This window comes from Hypanus sabinus, unplaced genomic scaffold, assembly GCF_030144855.1.
Source record: "Hypanus sabinus isolate sHypSab1 unplaced genomic scaffold, sHypSab1.hap1 scaffold_913, whole genome shotgun sequence".
In the NCBI taxonomy this organism is placed as follows: domain Eukaryota; kingdom Metazoa; phylum Chordata; class Chondrichthyes; order Myliobatiformes; family Dasyatidae; genus Hypanus; species Hypanus sabinus.
The window spans coordinates 142,782-157,516 of NW_026781766.1; the positions used below are offsets into that span (position 1 = coordinate 142,782).

Genomic DNA, 14,735 nt, shown 5'->3' on the forward strand with positions numbered 1-14,735 from the left:
ACGTCTTCCTGTTGGAATTCTTTGAGGAGAATACAAGTAGGATAGATAAATGGGATGCAGCGGATTTTGTTTATCTGGATGTTAGGAAGGCCTTTGACAAGTTACCACACAGATGGCTGATTACCAAAGTAAGAGCCCACGATATTACTAGAATGTTATTAACATTGTTAGGTCATTGGCTGATTGGTAAGAGGCAGCAATTGGGAATAAAATGCTCCTTTTCCAGCTACCTGCCAGTGGCCAGTGGTGTTCCACAGTGGTCGGTGTTGGGATCACTTCTTTTTTTTGCTGTATATAATGACTTATATGATAGAATAGATGGCTGTGTTGCCAAGTTTCAGATGTTAGAAAGATTCGTGGAAGGGCATGTAGTGTTGAGGAAACAGGTAGAATAGGAACATACAGAACACAGAATTGCAACAGCACAATACAGGCTCCTTGGTCCACAAAGCTGTGTCAAATATGTCCTTTCTTTAGAACTTTTGCATTATGCCGAAGACCTTTTGCTTTATATTTCTAATGTTAAGACTTCATTACCTTTCGTACTTCCTTCATTCTCCTGTTTTTGCCAGTTTTCAGGACAAAATAAACTTTCATAAGAATGAACATTTTCCTTTGAATAATTTGGTATCAATTAATAGCAACCTTACTTTTAAAATTGTAAGAAATCAATGTAAACACAAGGAAATCTGCAGATGCTGCTAATTCGAGAAACACACACAAAATGAAGGTGGAACGCAGCAGGCCAGGCAGCATTTATGGAAAGAAGCATTGTCGATGTTTCGGGCCGAGACCATTCGTCAGGACTAACTGAAAGAAAAGATAGAGATTTGAAAATAGGGGGTGGAGGGGGAAATGCAAAAATATAAGAAAAGACCTGAGCGGGTGGGTTGAAGCAAAAAGCTAGAGAGTTGATTGGCAAAAGGGATACAGGGCTGGAGAAGGGAAAGGAACATGGGAAGGGAGGCCTAGGGAGAAAGAAAGGTGGAGAGGAACACTAGAGTGAGATGGAGAACAGGCAGCGTGATGGACAGAGAGAGAACAAAAAGTGGCGGGGGGGGGGGGGAAATAACTAAATCAGGGCTACGGTAAGAAGGCGAGGGGCATTAACGAAAGTTAGAGAAGTCAATGTTCATGCCATCAAGTTGGATGCTGCCCAGACGGCATATAGAAAAAGGAAGTCATCTCCTTCGTCCTGGAATGAAAAGCCTCATCCCGAGAGCAGATGCGGCGGAGACGCAGGAATTGCGAAGAGGGGATGACATTTTTGCAAGAAACATGGTGGGAATTCAAATAGTCCAGGTAGCTGTAAGATTCAGTCGGCTTATAGAAGATATGTGTAGATAAGCCGTCTCCAGAGATGGAGACAGGAAGATCAAGAAAGGGGAGGGAGGTGTCGGAAATGGACCAGGTAAATTTGAGAACAGGATGGAAGTTGGAGGGAAAGTTAATGAAATCAACGTGTTCAGCATGCGTGCAGAAAGCAGCACCAATGCAGTCGTCGATGTAGCGAAGGAAAAGAGGGGGGCAGATACTCATATAGGCTTGGAACATGGACTGCTCCACAAAGCCAACAGAAAGGCTGACGTAGATGGGACCCATGCGGGTGCCCCTGGCTGCACCTTTGGTATGGAGGAAGTGGCAGGAGCCAAAGGACAAATTATTGAGAGTGAGAATGAATTCCTCTAGACGGAGTTGAGTGGTGATAGACGGGAATTGGTTTGGTCTGGAATCCAAAAATAATCGGAGAGCTTTAAGACCTTCTTGGTGGGGGATGGAGGTATATAGGGACTGCACGTCTATGGCGAAAATATAGCAGTGGGGGGCAATAGAACTAAAAATCACTGAAAAAATTCAGAACATGAGAAGTGTCACGAACATAGGTGGGAAGGGATTGAACAAGGTTGGATAAAACAGTGTCAGGATACGCAGAAATGAGTCCGGTGGGGCAGAAGCAAGCTGAGACAATAGGTCTACCTGGACAGGCATGTGGATTTGTGGATCTTGTGCAGGAGGCTGAGACGGGAAGTACAGTGTGTGGGAACTATGAGATTGGTGGCAGGGGATGGGAGCTCCCCTGAGCTGACAAGGTTGGTGATGGTGTGGGAGACAGTGGCCTGGTGCTCCTTAGTAGGGTCATGATCGAGGTGTAAGTAAGAGGAGGTATCAGTGAGTTGTCGCTGTGCCTCGGCCATGTAGAAGTCAGTACACAAGGCCACGACAGCGCCCCCTTATCAGCGGGTTTGATACTGAGTTTGGGGTTGGAGCGGAGAGCAGAGCTTTCGGAAGAAGTGAGGTTGGAAGTGGAACAAGTGGAAGTCCAGATGGTTGATGTTCCGTCAGCAGCTAGCAATAAAGAGATCCAGAGCAGGCAGAAGACCAGAGCGGGGTGTTGATGAAGAGGAGTTTGGTTGAAGACGGGTCATCGGTGGGGGTGGGAGTCCTTGCCGAAGAATTAGGCTCGTAGACGGAGCCGGCGGAAGAAAAGTTCAGCATCATGGCGTACGTCGAACTCGCTGAGGTGTGGGCGAAGGAGCACAAAGATGAGGTCTTTACTGAGGACAGAGCACTCTGCCTCAGGGAGTTGAATGTCGGAGGGGATGGTAAATTCCCGGCACGGGTGAGAGATAAGATCACAGGGGAGAGGCTGGTGAAGTCGGTGGAGAGGGGAGGATTAGGGTGAGAGGAAGGTGGAGCCTCTGAGGGTCCAGGAGCTGAGGATGGGATTGAGGGAGAGGAGAATGCAGAGTGGTGCTTGGGGAAGGTCAGACAGGAGTCACAACCGCAGCACGTGAAGACCCGGCCTGGTGTTCAAGGCTGGAGTCGCAGTTGGGGTCTGCGCAATTGCGTTGAAGGTGTCCATGGTCGTTGGAACTGGCATTGATGATGCTGGAGTCCGGGTTTTGAATATGCCCTGGGTTGCTGTGGCAGCCGAGATCGACGGCGGGGCCATTCCATGGTCTTTGGAACCAGCATTGATGGTGCTGGAGTCCGGATTTTGAATATGCCCTGGGTTGCTGTGGCAGCCGAGATCGACGGGGGGCCATTACATGGTCTTTTGAACCAGTATTGATGGTGCTGGAGTCCGGGTATGAGAGAGTGTGAGATGTTTGAGAGAGCCATGGTTTTCAAGGGACATTGGAAGATTATTTCGAAAAAGAGAAAGATCTATAATAAATATAGGCAGCATGGTGTAAATGACGTGTTTGAGGAATATAAAGAATATAAATAAATTTTCTTAAGGAAGAAAATAGAAACGCTAAAAGAAGATACGAGGTTGCTTTGGCAAGTATGGTGAAAATAAATCCTAAAGGTTTCTACAGTTATATCAATAGCAAAAGGATAGTAAGGGAGAAAATTGGTCCCTTAGAGAATCAGAGTGGACAGCTATATGTGGAGCCAAAAGAGATGGGGTCGATTTTGAACAATTTATTTTCTTCGGTATTCAATAAGGAGAAGTATATTGTATCGTGTAAGATAAGGGAAACAAGTATGGTAGTTGTGGAAACTATGATGAGTAAAAAAGAGGAAGTACTGGCGCTTTTAACGAATATAAAATGGCAAAAGCCTTTAGGTCCTGACAGGATTTTCCCTTGGACCTTGAGGGAAGTTAGTGTAGATACAGCTAGGGCTGTGACAGAAATATTTCAAATGTCATTAGAGACGGTCATCCCTACTTCGAGACACACCGCTAATTCTGCGACACCTCTGGTGCCTGACTGCATCGGTCTCGACCATTGCTCTGGATTCATCAGCTGCGTGGAGAGCATTCACCCCTGCATGGGCAACAGCTTGCTTTATGTATCGTACTACCCTGACTTGCATATTGACTTTCATCCGCGAAGGTACAATATCCATGGTCGAACCTGACCAGCGGAGGGCCATCAACAGCATGTCTGACTATGGCCCCCTCTCCTGCTGCGATGAGGCCAAGTATATGTTGAATGAGCAACGACTCATATTCCGATTGTGTAGCCTCCAATCTCGACGGCATGAACATTGATTTCTTCAAATTCAAGAAATGAATATCCTGTGCTTCTTCCGCCCACTCCACCTCAGCGTTCCTTCGGATCCCCCCGCCCCATTCTGGTGGCTTTTTACTCCTTCACTTCCCCTCACGCACCGCCATGACCTCCTCATCAATTCTGTCTGGCTCTCCATCTCTTTTGTGTAATCCCGTGGTCCTGCGTCTCTCCTGTTAGATTCCTTTCGCTTCATCTCTTTGCCTTTTCTGCCTGTCACTCAGCTCTTCACATAATCGTTCCTCCAGAAACCAGACCCCTCCCGCACTCACTTGTCCTTCTACTCCTCCCCCATCACCTAATTCTGGCTTTTGTCTCTTTCTCTTTAATCAGAATGAAGGTTCCCAGCCCGAGCTGTCGACTGGTTGCTGAGTTCCTCCAACATTCTCTGTGTGTTTGCTTCTGTTTGTTTATTGATTAAAATAATCAGACTGGTTCAGTGGAAGAGGAATTTGTGGAATGGTCAGAGACAGTTTCATACAGTAGTTTATTTACCCAGGAACATGCCATTTCAGTTGTAATCTGTGTAAAGAGGTGGTATTACAGAGAGTTCTTGCGGTGAAGGATCCTGAATATGAGCAGTGGCAGATGTTTAAGGAGAAGGTTCGTTAGAGCCAACATTTATCCCGATCAGACAGAGGAATCACAGAGAGCAAACAACAGTCTGTGGTTAAAAGAGTTCAAGGTAAATATTAACTCAGAGAACAAACAAAGAGGCAACGACAGGGTGGACAAAACAGTCGGGATTTTTCCAGTAACTCATGATGCGACAAAAGATAAAAATATCAAGGAAAAACAGATTAGTTAACTCAATAATTTCCATTAGTGTTTTCAGTGGGGACACAGCAAACATCCTACAGATATCTAACGGTGACATTTCAATGCTGTGCCATAATGTGTAGCAATCACCATCAGGGGTGATAAACTAATGGGACTAAAAGCAAAAATATCCAGTTCCCAACGACCTGCACCAGACGGTTTCACAGGAAGGCTGGAGAGAAAGTAGAGACATTGGAATCTGTCAAAAATCACTGTTACAGAAAGGTCCCAGTGGAGCTGAAAACCATTGCTGAAGTGTGGAAGAGAAAGGAAAACAAAGTAGGTAACTGTACTGGAGTCTATAATCTGTGAAGAAATGACAAGTCATTTAGAAAAGTTTAATGTCATTGAACTAAACCAAGAGGGTTTACAGTCAGATTCACACAGCACAGAAACAAGTCTTCAGCTCAAATGGTCCACACTGACCAAAATTCCCATCTGAGCTTCTGGTCTGTAACCGCCTCACAACGATATTATGAACAATGTTATCCTCCGTCCTTGTCCCATTTCCCACCTTCTGACCCATATCCTTCAAAACCTTTCCTTCCCATTAGCCTGTCCGAGTACTGCTTCGATGTACCTCATTCAACCACTCCCCCAGTAGCTCATTCCATTTGCTGTCCAGCCTGTGCTTGGAAATGTTGCCCTTCAGGTTCCTATTAGATCTCCTCTTACACCAATGCCTTCCGGTTCCTGATTCCCCAACACTGGCAGAAAGACTGTTTTATTCGACCCACACTGCAATACACCTCTGCAATACCAGCACTCATTCTCTGACATTCCAGGGAAAATTGTCCAAAACACCTTTCACAATTCAGTCCTTTGAGATCCAGTCACATCCCAGTAAATCTCCTCTGCACTCTTTCCAGCTGATTGGTGTCTGTCATACAGCAGGGCGACCTAAACTAAACTCTATTTGCAAAATGCGGCGAAACCAACGTGGTGTACATCTGCACCATTTCATCCCAGCTTCTATATTCGGTGCCCTGACTGAAGGACAGTGTTCCAAACCCCTCTTCACCACCCTGTCCATCTGGAACCTGGTCTTGGACCCTGTATCCTGGGTTACTGAATATTAAAACAACACACAGAAAATGCTGGTGGAACACAGCAGGCCAGGCAGCATCTATTAGGAGAAGCACTGTCGACGTTTCGGGCCGAGACCCTTCACCCCACACTCAGGTTGGAGGAATAACACCTTATATACCAGCTGGTTAGCCTCCAACCTGATGGCATGAACATTGACTTCTCTAACTTCCGTTAATGCACCTTCTTACCCCATCCCTGACATATTTAGTTTTTTTCCCCTTTCTCCCTTTATTTTTTCTTTCTCTCTCTGCGCATCACTCTGCCTGTTCTCCATCTCCCTCTGGTGCTCCCCTCCCCTTTTCCTTCTCACTCGGCATCCCGTCCCATGATCCTTTCCCTTCTCGAGCTCTGTAACCCTTTTACCAATCACCTCTCTGGCTCTCAGCTTCACCCCACCCCCTCCGGTCTTCTCCTGACATTTTGAATTCCCCCCCACTTTCAAATCTCTTACTATCTTTCCGTTCAGTTAGTCCTGACGAAGGTTCTCGGCCCGAAACTTCGACAGCCCTTCTCCCTATAGATGCTGCCTCGCCTGTTGCGTTCCACCAGCATTTTGTGTGATACCAGAGTTTTGAGACTTTATAGGGGAAGTTGGAGAAGTGTGTCTTTGTACTTTCAGGGGCATTTACCACATGTAAGGCAAGTGCACAAGACAAGAGCTCTGTGCTGGAAAGGAAGTGTGTTAATATTGATTGAAGTCAGGTTATCATACTGAGACAGAATAACGTGTAAGGAGGATATAATTGGTGGAGTTTTCCAGGGATCATCAATGACTTATTGATATTAATGACCCGATGAAAGGGCAGAATGTGCGGAATCCACGGTGTCAATGATGGGGAACGTGATGAGGGGACGTGTTGTGTTTGAACATCTGGTCTCTCCAACAAGACATGGGGAAGCTGGTGAGAAGAATACTTGGTAAATGAAGCTTAATGTGGTAAAGTGTGATGGCATGCAGAGAAGCAGGAGGAAACAAAAGTCAGACAATTATTTATGTAGAGATAAATTGTCAATGAGAGAAATAGAGAGGCGTCAATGTGTTCTCCTGCACAACGAAGTAGAGATGGGTGTAGTGAGTGGTTCATAAAATCATATATGACCAAGGTTCAGAGGTGAATGGTTCATTGATATTTATTGCTGAAGATATTTATAGAGAGGTTTTGTTACAGTGTCAGACAAATGCACAATGATGGATTTTGCAAAGTTAAAGCAGGTTATGACACAGACAGAGAATAATAGGTTCCTGAGGATTGTTGACGAAAAGAAAGACTTGGGGTACAGGTACATAATTTCATGAAGGTGCCAACACAGGTAGACAAGGTTGTGAAGAAGGTGCACGTCATGCTTGCCTTCATCGGCAAAAGGCTTTGAGAGGAGCTGGGATATCATATTACAGTTGTACAAATCAATAATGAAACCACACCAGGAGTACCCTGTGCAGTTCTGGTCACCACGAGAGGAAGGATGTGGTTCAGCTGAAACGATGCAAAAATGATTCACAGGAATGTTACATGGACCGCGGGATTCAGTTACAAGGAAAGATCATACTGACTTGGACTGTTTTCCACGAAGTGAAGGAGGCTGACAGGTGAAATGGTAGAACTTTATAAAACTAAGAGAGGCGTAGACAAGCAGAATCACTTACCCAGGGTGCAAGTATCAAATATGACAAGGTGCAGCTTTAAAATGCCAGGGTGAGTACTTAAAGGTGGGCATTAGTGGAGGTAAGATTAGTGTCTCCGTAAAAAGGGAGGGTGGGGAATAAATCAATCAGGGATGGGCTAAGAAAGGGAGGGAGGTTATTAACGGGTTAGAGAAATCAATGTTCATTCCATCAGGTTGGAGGCTACCCAGACGGAATATGCGGTGTTGTTCCTCTAACCTGAGTGTGGCTTCATCGTGCCAGTAGAGGAGTCGTGGATAGACATATCAGAATGGGAATGGGACGCGGAATTAAAATATGGGGCCACTAGGAGGTGCTGCTTTCTCTGGCTTTTCATGTCTATCCACGGTCCCAGAACAGGAACACTGCAATCCAGTAACGTTGCTCAGTCTCCTTCATCCTTCAACGCTGGCAGATGGTATCTATTTGGTACTACATATGCCGAATTGTAATAACCCCTTGACAGCGTTTGTTCAGCCTGCCAGCCGACTCTGTAACTGCCATCAGCAGAAGTTGTGATATCACTGGTGACATAGCTATTGTCCGTACAGTTAGCTAAATCTGATCCCATTACCCCGTAGATGCAATAACAGACTTCACGTTCATTCTCGTGAAGTAGTTTCAGAGATTAGGATTCGTGCAGTCCATTATAAGAAATTTAATGTCAGCGTTCAAAACAGTTCCATTGGCAAGAGTAATTTCTCTGGGCAGTTCAGACCAGTGCTCCCTTCACAGATCTAACATTGCTACTAAAGTAAAACACAGACTCAATCTTGCCCAAACCTCAGCACCTGCAACTGGCTTTCGCACGGTGCTGACACCGATCGAAGCTTGTGTCTTCCTTGCTCTCAGCAAAGGATCGGCTATCTCGCCTCGGTTCAGCCACATCGAATTGTCTTCAATTCCAAAAGGAAGTTACAGACTATAACGTACGATGGTCTACACACACAAATTGCTTGAAGAACTCAGCAGGCCAGACAGCATTAACAGAAGAAGTACTTTTTTTTTCAAAGATGCTGCCTGACCTGCGAAGCTCCTCCAGCATTTTGAGTTTGTTGCTCGAAGTTCCAGCAGCTGTAGATTTCCTCTTGTTTGCCAATTGCGATGATCGTTTGTCAGAAAACGTGTGGTGAAAAAACAGCGCAGAACCTCAGGATACTGACCACCACCCCTTTCTAGTGAAGATGCAAACTATCCCTTTGGTATCGATCACCCCTGCAGAGGTGAAGTCCCAGTGATTGGGTGAATGCAAGTCGGCTTTTTCCATGGGGGTTGGGAGGTACTACAACCAGAGGGCATGAGTTAAGGATGATGGGTGAAAGTTTAAGGAGAACAGGAAAGGAAAATTCTTCACTCAGACGGTTGTGAGAGTGTTGGAACGAGCTGCCAGAATGAGTGTTGCATGCAAGTTTGATTTCAATATTTAAGAGAAGTTCGGATAGATGCGTGCGAACGATCCCTGCGAAAAGAAGAGAGGGGTAGAGATGGAACGATGTCCTTAGTGGTGGGGTCCTGTTGAAGGTGGCGGAAGTTGCGTAGGATAATATGCTGGTTCCGGAGGCTGGTGTGGTGGTCTGGTGGGGTCAACAACCCATTGTGCTTTTCCCTTAGATACCTTCTTCTCCTCTCCTGCCTAACCCCTCCCTGCTTCCCCTCCCCACCCTTGATCTTTCCTCTGATTGGTTTTCCGCCATCTTCTTCATAGGGCCCCTGCCCCCTGCTTCTTTAGACCTGACGAAGGTTCTCGACCAGAAACATTGACTGCTTTTTTCAACTGATGCTGCCGGCCCTGCTGAGCTCATCCAGCCTTTTTGTACGTCCAGTAAATGGTTGACTCGTGCATAAGTCTTTACATTAATTCTTACTCATAGACTCAACTCACATCGGTAAAGGCATATTTTTTTTGAGGTTTGCAAAATGGCTTTGTGTGGGTGAGATTATAGTTTACAAACCTGATCACATTGTTTATGAAAAATGGTTGATTGATGAAGCCCGGGGTGGATATTGTATTAGTCGAATTTGAAAAGCTTACAACAAGGCCTCTCATGGTGGTTCGGAGGGAGATTCCCTTTGTGTCTGACCCCGGGAGTGTGTGATGGGACGGGGTGGAGGGAGATTCACTCTGTGTCTGACCCCGGGAGTGTGTGATGGGACGGTGTGGAGGGAGATTCACTCTGTGTCTGACCCCGGGAGTGTGTGATGGGACGGGGTGGAGGGAGATTCACTCTGTGTCTGACACCGGGAGGGTGTGATGGGACGGTGTGGAGGGAGATTCCCTCTGTATCTGACCCCGGGAGTGTGTGCTGGGATGGTGTGGAGGGAGATTCACTCTGTGTCTGACTCCGGGAGTGTGTGATGGGACGGGGTGGAGAGAGATTCACTCTGTGTCTGACCCCGGGATTGTGTGCTGGGATGGTGTGGAGGGAGATTTACTCTGTGTCTGACTCCGGGAGTGTGTGATGGGACGGGGTGGAGGGAGATTCACTCTGTGTCTGACACCGGGATTGTGTGCTGGGATGGTGTGGAGGGAGATTTACTCTGTGTCTGACTCCGGGAGTGTGTGATGGGACGGGGTGGAGGGAGATTCACTCTGTGTCTGACACCGAGAGGGTGTGATGGGACGGTGTGGAGGGAAATTCACTTTGTGTCTGACACCGGTAGTGTGTGATGGGACGGGGTGGAGGGAGATTCATTCTGTGTCTGACCACGGGAGTGTGTGATGGAACGGTGTGGAGGGAGATTCACTCTGCGTCTGACACCGGGAGTGTGTGATGGGACGGTGTGGAGGGAGATTCACTCTGTGTCTGACACCCGGATTGTGTGATGGGACGGTGTGGAGGGAGATTCACTCTGTGTCTCGCCCCGGGAGTGTGTGATGGGACGGTGTGGAGGGGTTAACGATTCAATGCCTGACTCCGGGACGGACGGAGGGAGAATCACTGTTCCTTGTTCCTGAATTCCAGAGCATGCTTGTTCCAAGGACTGGATCAGAAATGAAGACCGGGGAGGGGGGGGGGGGGGGGGGACACGTCACGTGATGACGTAGGATCGGGACGCTGAAACCCAGCCCTCCCGTAAAAAAGTTAATCAATTAATGTTTAAGTGAAGAAAAGTTAATTAATACTTTTTTAAGGTTACTTATAAATTACTTTGGATTGTTTTAAGCTATGCCTCATAAACAGTGGACGAAGAAAACTGCTACCGCGAAGACCGCTCATGTTGGAACAGAATCAAGGCCTACTTCTACTGAAGAACCGCGGACTCAGGTACAACACACCACCGGTGAAACAGAAAAGGAGAGTGCGGCAGCATCGGCCATTTCTAAAGGGAAAGATCAACGAGAACTGCGCAAGCGTAAAGGAACGAGCATGCGCAAAAGAGAGCAACCAGAACTACAAAACCCAGCAACGACTGAAACCGACAGTGAATCAAGTCTGAGAGAGAGGCGGACTCTCTGGAAAAATCAGACGAAGATGGAGAAGAAGAAGAAGAAGATGAAAGTTCCTCTGAAAATACAAAAAAGATTTTGAGGCAAATAATGCATAAATTAAATGCATTAAAAGTAATTAAAAGTAACCAAAAAGTAATTAAAGAAAACAATAACAAATATGGAGGCTATGTTTGATAAAATGACAAAGAAACAGGAAAAAATGGAAAAGAAAATTACAGATTTGGACGTCAAAATGGAAGAAAAAGATGGAAGAATGAAGAAGATGGAAGATGATAATGATGCCTGGACATCAGAAAGAAAACAACTCGTGGGAAAAATTGATAAGCTTGAAAATTTTAGTAGACGCAACAATATTAAAATTGTTGGACTTAAAGAAGGTACCGAAGGAGAAGACCCAATAATTTGTTTTCAAAAATGGATTCCTGAGAAATTGGAAATGGGAGAAGAAACTTTAATTGAAATTGAAAGGGTGCACAGAGCCTTAAGACCAAGATCTCAAGATGATCAAAATCCGCGATCAATTTTGATAAGATGTTTAAGATACCAGGATAAAGAAAAGATTTTGAGGGCGGCTGCCCAGGGTGCTAAAAGAAGAAAAGGTCCGTTGATGATAGCAGAGAAACCAGTTCTTTTTTATCCTGATATAAGTTATAACCTTTTGAAGAGAAAGAAAGAATTTAATCCAGCTAAAAATGTTTTATGTGAAAAAGGTTATAAGATTTTAATGCGTCACCCAGCAACACTGATAAATTTTTTGGAGGAAGGAAATAGATTTTTTTCTGATTATCAAGATGCGGAGGTGTTTGCACAAAAACTTCCATCTCTTCGTTAATTAAACGTAGCGATTTCTAAATGTAATGGTTAAAGACGAAGACAGAGAAAGCAAATGGAACTGATGGACATTTAAGGACGATATAAGAGAGAAAAGTAAAATTTTAGAAATATTAATTGAGAATAGTATGTTTTTTTATATATACTTTTTATGTTGCGGGGGGCTGCGGAGCTTTGAATCGGTTACTACGGGATTCACGTGTGTAATCACGGCGATTGCCATGACCCGTACAATAGAGGGGGGTAATGTTGTGTTTTTTTTCTTTCACAACATTAGTAAGGGGGTATTTTGTTTTTTTCTTTATTTTCTATTTTTCTTCTATTGTTTTGCCTGGATGATTGGTGGGGACACACATAGCAACATGGTGACTTCTAAAAAGATTTCCCAGGATGCAATGAAAGTTGAAAGATTAGGTATTATTATAGATTGGAGTGACATAAATAAAAATAATGACTAATTTATTGATTTTTTTAAGTTTTAATGTTAGTGGGCTTAATGGACCAATAAAAAGAAAAAGAATTTTAACATATAATAAAAAAATGAAAATAGATATAGCTTTCTTACAAGAAACTCATTTAATGGATATAGAACATCAGAAATTAAAAAGAGACTGGGTTGGAAATGTTATTGCAGTTTCACTTAACTCAAAGGCAAGAGGAGTTGCAATTTTGGTTAATAAAAAATTACCAATTAAAATACAAAATATATTAATTGATTCGGCCGGAAGATATTTAATTATACATTGTCAATTTTTTTCAGAACTATGGACTCTTATGAATATTTATGCACCAAATGAAAATGATGTAAAATTTATATAGGAGGTCTTTTTGAATTTGGCTAATGCACATGATAAAATATTAATAGGTGGAGATTTTAATATTTTGTTTAGATCCAGTTTTAGATACATCAATAAAGGCTATTACAAAATCAAAAGTAGCAAAATTAACTCTATCATTGATGAAAGATTTAAATTTGATTGCTATATGGAGAAGAATCAATCCAAAAGAAAGGGATTATTCATTTTATTCAAATAGACATAAAACATATTCAAGGATAGATTTTTTCCTATTATCAACAAATACTCAAGATAGAGTGAAAAATGTGGAATATAAAGCAAGAATATTGTCTGATCACTCTCCTTTAATAATGACAATGATAATGATAGATAAAGAGGAATCAATTTATAGATGGAGATTTAATTCAATTCTACTAAAACGTCAAGATTTTTGTGATTTTATGAGAAAGCAGATTCAGTTCTTTTTAGCTACAAATTTACATTCAGTTGATGATAAATTTATATTGTGGGAAACAATGATAGCATATTTGAGAGGCCAGATAATAAGTTATACTTCTAAAATTAAGAAGGAATATATGATAGAAATAGATCAATTGGAAAAAGAGTTTATAAAATTAGAAAAAGAATCTCAAAGAAATATGACAGAAGAAAAACGAAGGCAACTTATTAATAAGAAGTCAAAACATAATACACTCCAGACATATTGAACAGAAAAAGCAATTATGAGAACTAAACAGAGATATTATGAACTAGGTGAATTTCTTGCATGGCAGTTAAAAACAGATCAGATTTCTAAAACAATAAATGCAATTCGAACAAAAGTGAATGAAATTACTTATAAACCTCTAGAAATTAATGAGGCTTTTAAGAATTTTTATTCTGAGTTGTATAAATCAGAATCAAAGAATGATGACGTTAAGATAGAAGAATTTTTATCACAAATAACTCTTCCAAAATTAAATACAGAAGAACAGAAGGGATTAGGTATGCCTTTTACATTGAAGGAAGTTGAAGAAGCTTTGGGATCACTTCAAAGTAATAAATCTCCAGGAGAAGATGGTTTTCCACCTGAATGTTATAAAAAAAGTTTAAAGATTTATTAATTCCTCCTTTTATGGAGTTAATATATCAAGCGGAAAGAACGCATAAACTTCCAGAATCTTTTTCAACAGCTATTTTAATAGTATTGCCAAAAAAAGATAGAGACCTTTTAAAACCAACATCATATAGACCTATTTATTTATTAAACACCGATTATAAAATAACAGCAAATATCTTATCTGATAGATTATCTAAATGCTTACCAAAATTAGTGCATATGGATCAAACAGGATTTATCAAAAATAGACAATCGGCAGATAATGTAACTCGGTTATTTAGTATAATCCATCTAGCACAAAAGAGGGAGGAAATGAGTGTGGCAGTTGCTTTAGATGTAGAAAAAGCATTTGATAGATTGGAATGGGATTTTTTATTTAGGGTACTGGAAAAATATGGACTAGGAACATCATTTATAAAATGGATTAAAACCTTAAATACTAATCCCAAAGCTAAGGTAGTGACAAATGGTCAAATTTCAACATCATTTCAGTTAACAAGATCAACTAGGCAAGGTTGCCCACTATCACCTGCTTTATTTGTGTTGGCAATAGAACCACTAGTTAATTAATTAGAATGGACCCAGATATTAAGGGTTTCAGGGTTAATCAGGAAGAATACAAGATTAACTTATTTGCTGATGATGTTCTACTTTATTTAACAGATCCATTACATTCACTACGCAAATTATCTTATAGACTAGAAGAATATGGGAAAATATCGGGTTATAAAATAAATTGGGATATAAGTGAAATTTTACCTCTTACTAAAGGAGATTATAATCAATGTCGATTAATAACTCAATTTAGATGGCCAGCAAATGGTATAAAATATTTAGGTATAAGAGTTGATAATGATATAAAAATCTTATACAAATTAAATTATTTACCACTTTTGAAAAAAATTCAGGAAGATCTTGAAAAATGGATGGCATTACCAATAACATTAGTAGGTAGAGTAAATAC

At 42.5% G+C, this 14,735-nt stretch overlaps 1 long non-coding RNA gene across 2 annotated transcripts in view; it reads left to right on the top strand.

Moving 5' to 3' along the window:
• LOC132390467 (uncharacterized) overlaps positions 1–14,324 on the top strand; it is a 48,579-nt gene extending 34,255 nt beyond the window's left edge. For both annotated transcript variants that reach the window (XR_009510912.1, XR_009510913.1), the window contains exon 5: positions 10,759–14,324. This is a non-coding gene — a long non-coding RNA (uncharacterized LOC132390467). The remainder of the gene's footprint in view (positions 1–10,758) is intronic.
• The last annotated feature ends 411 nt before the right edge of the window (positions 14,325–14,735 follow it).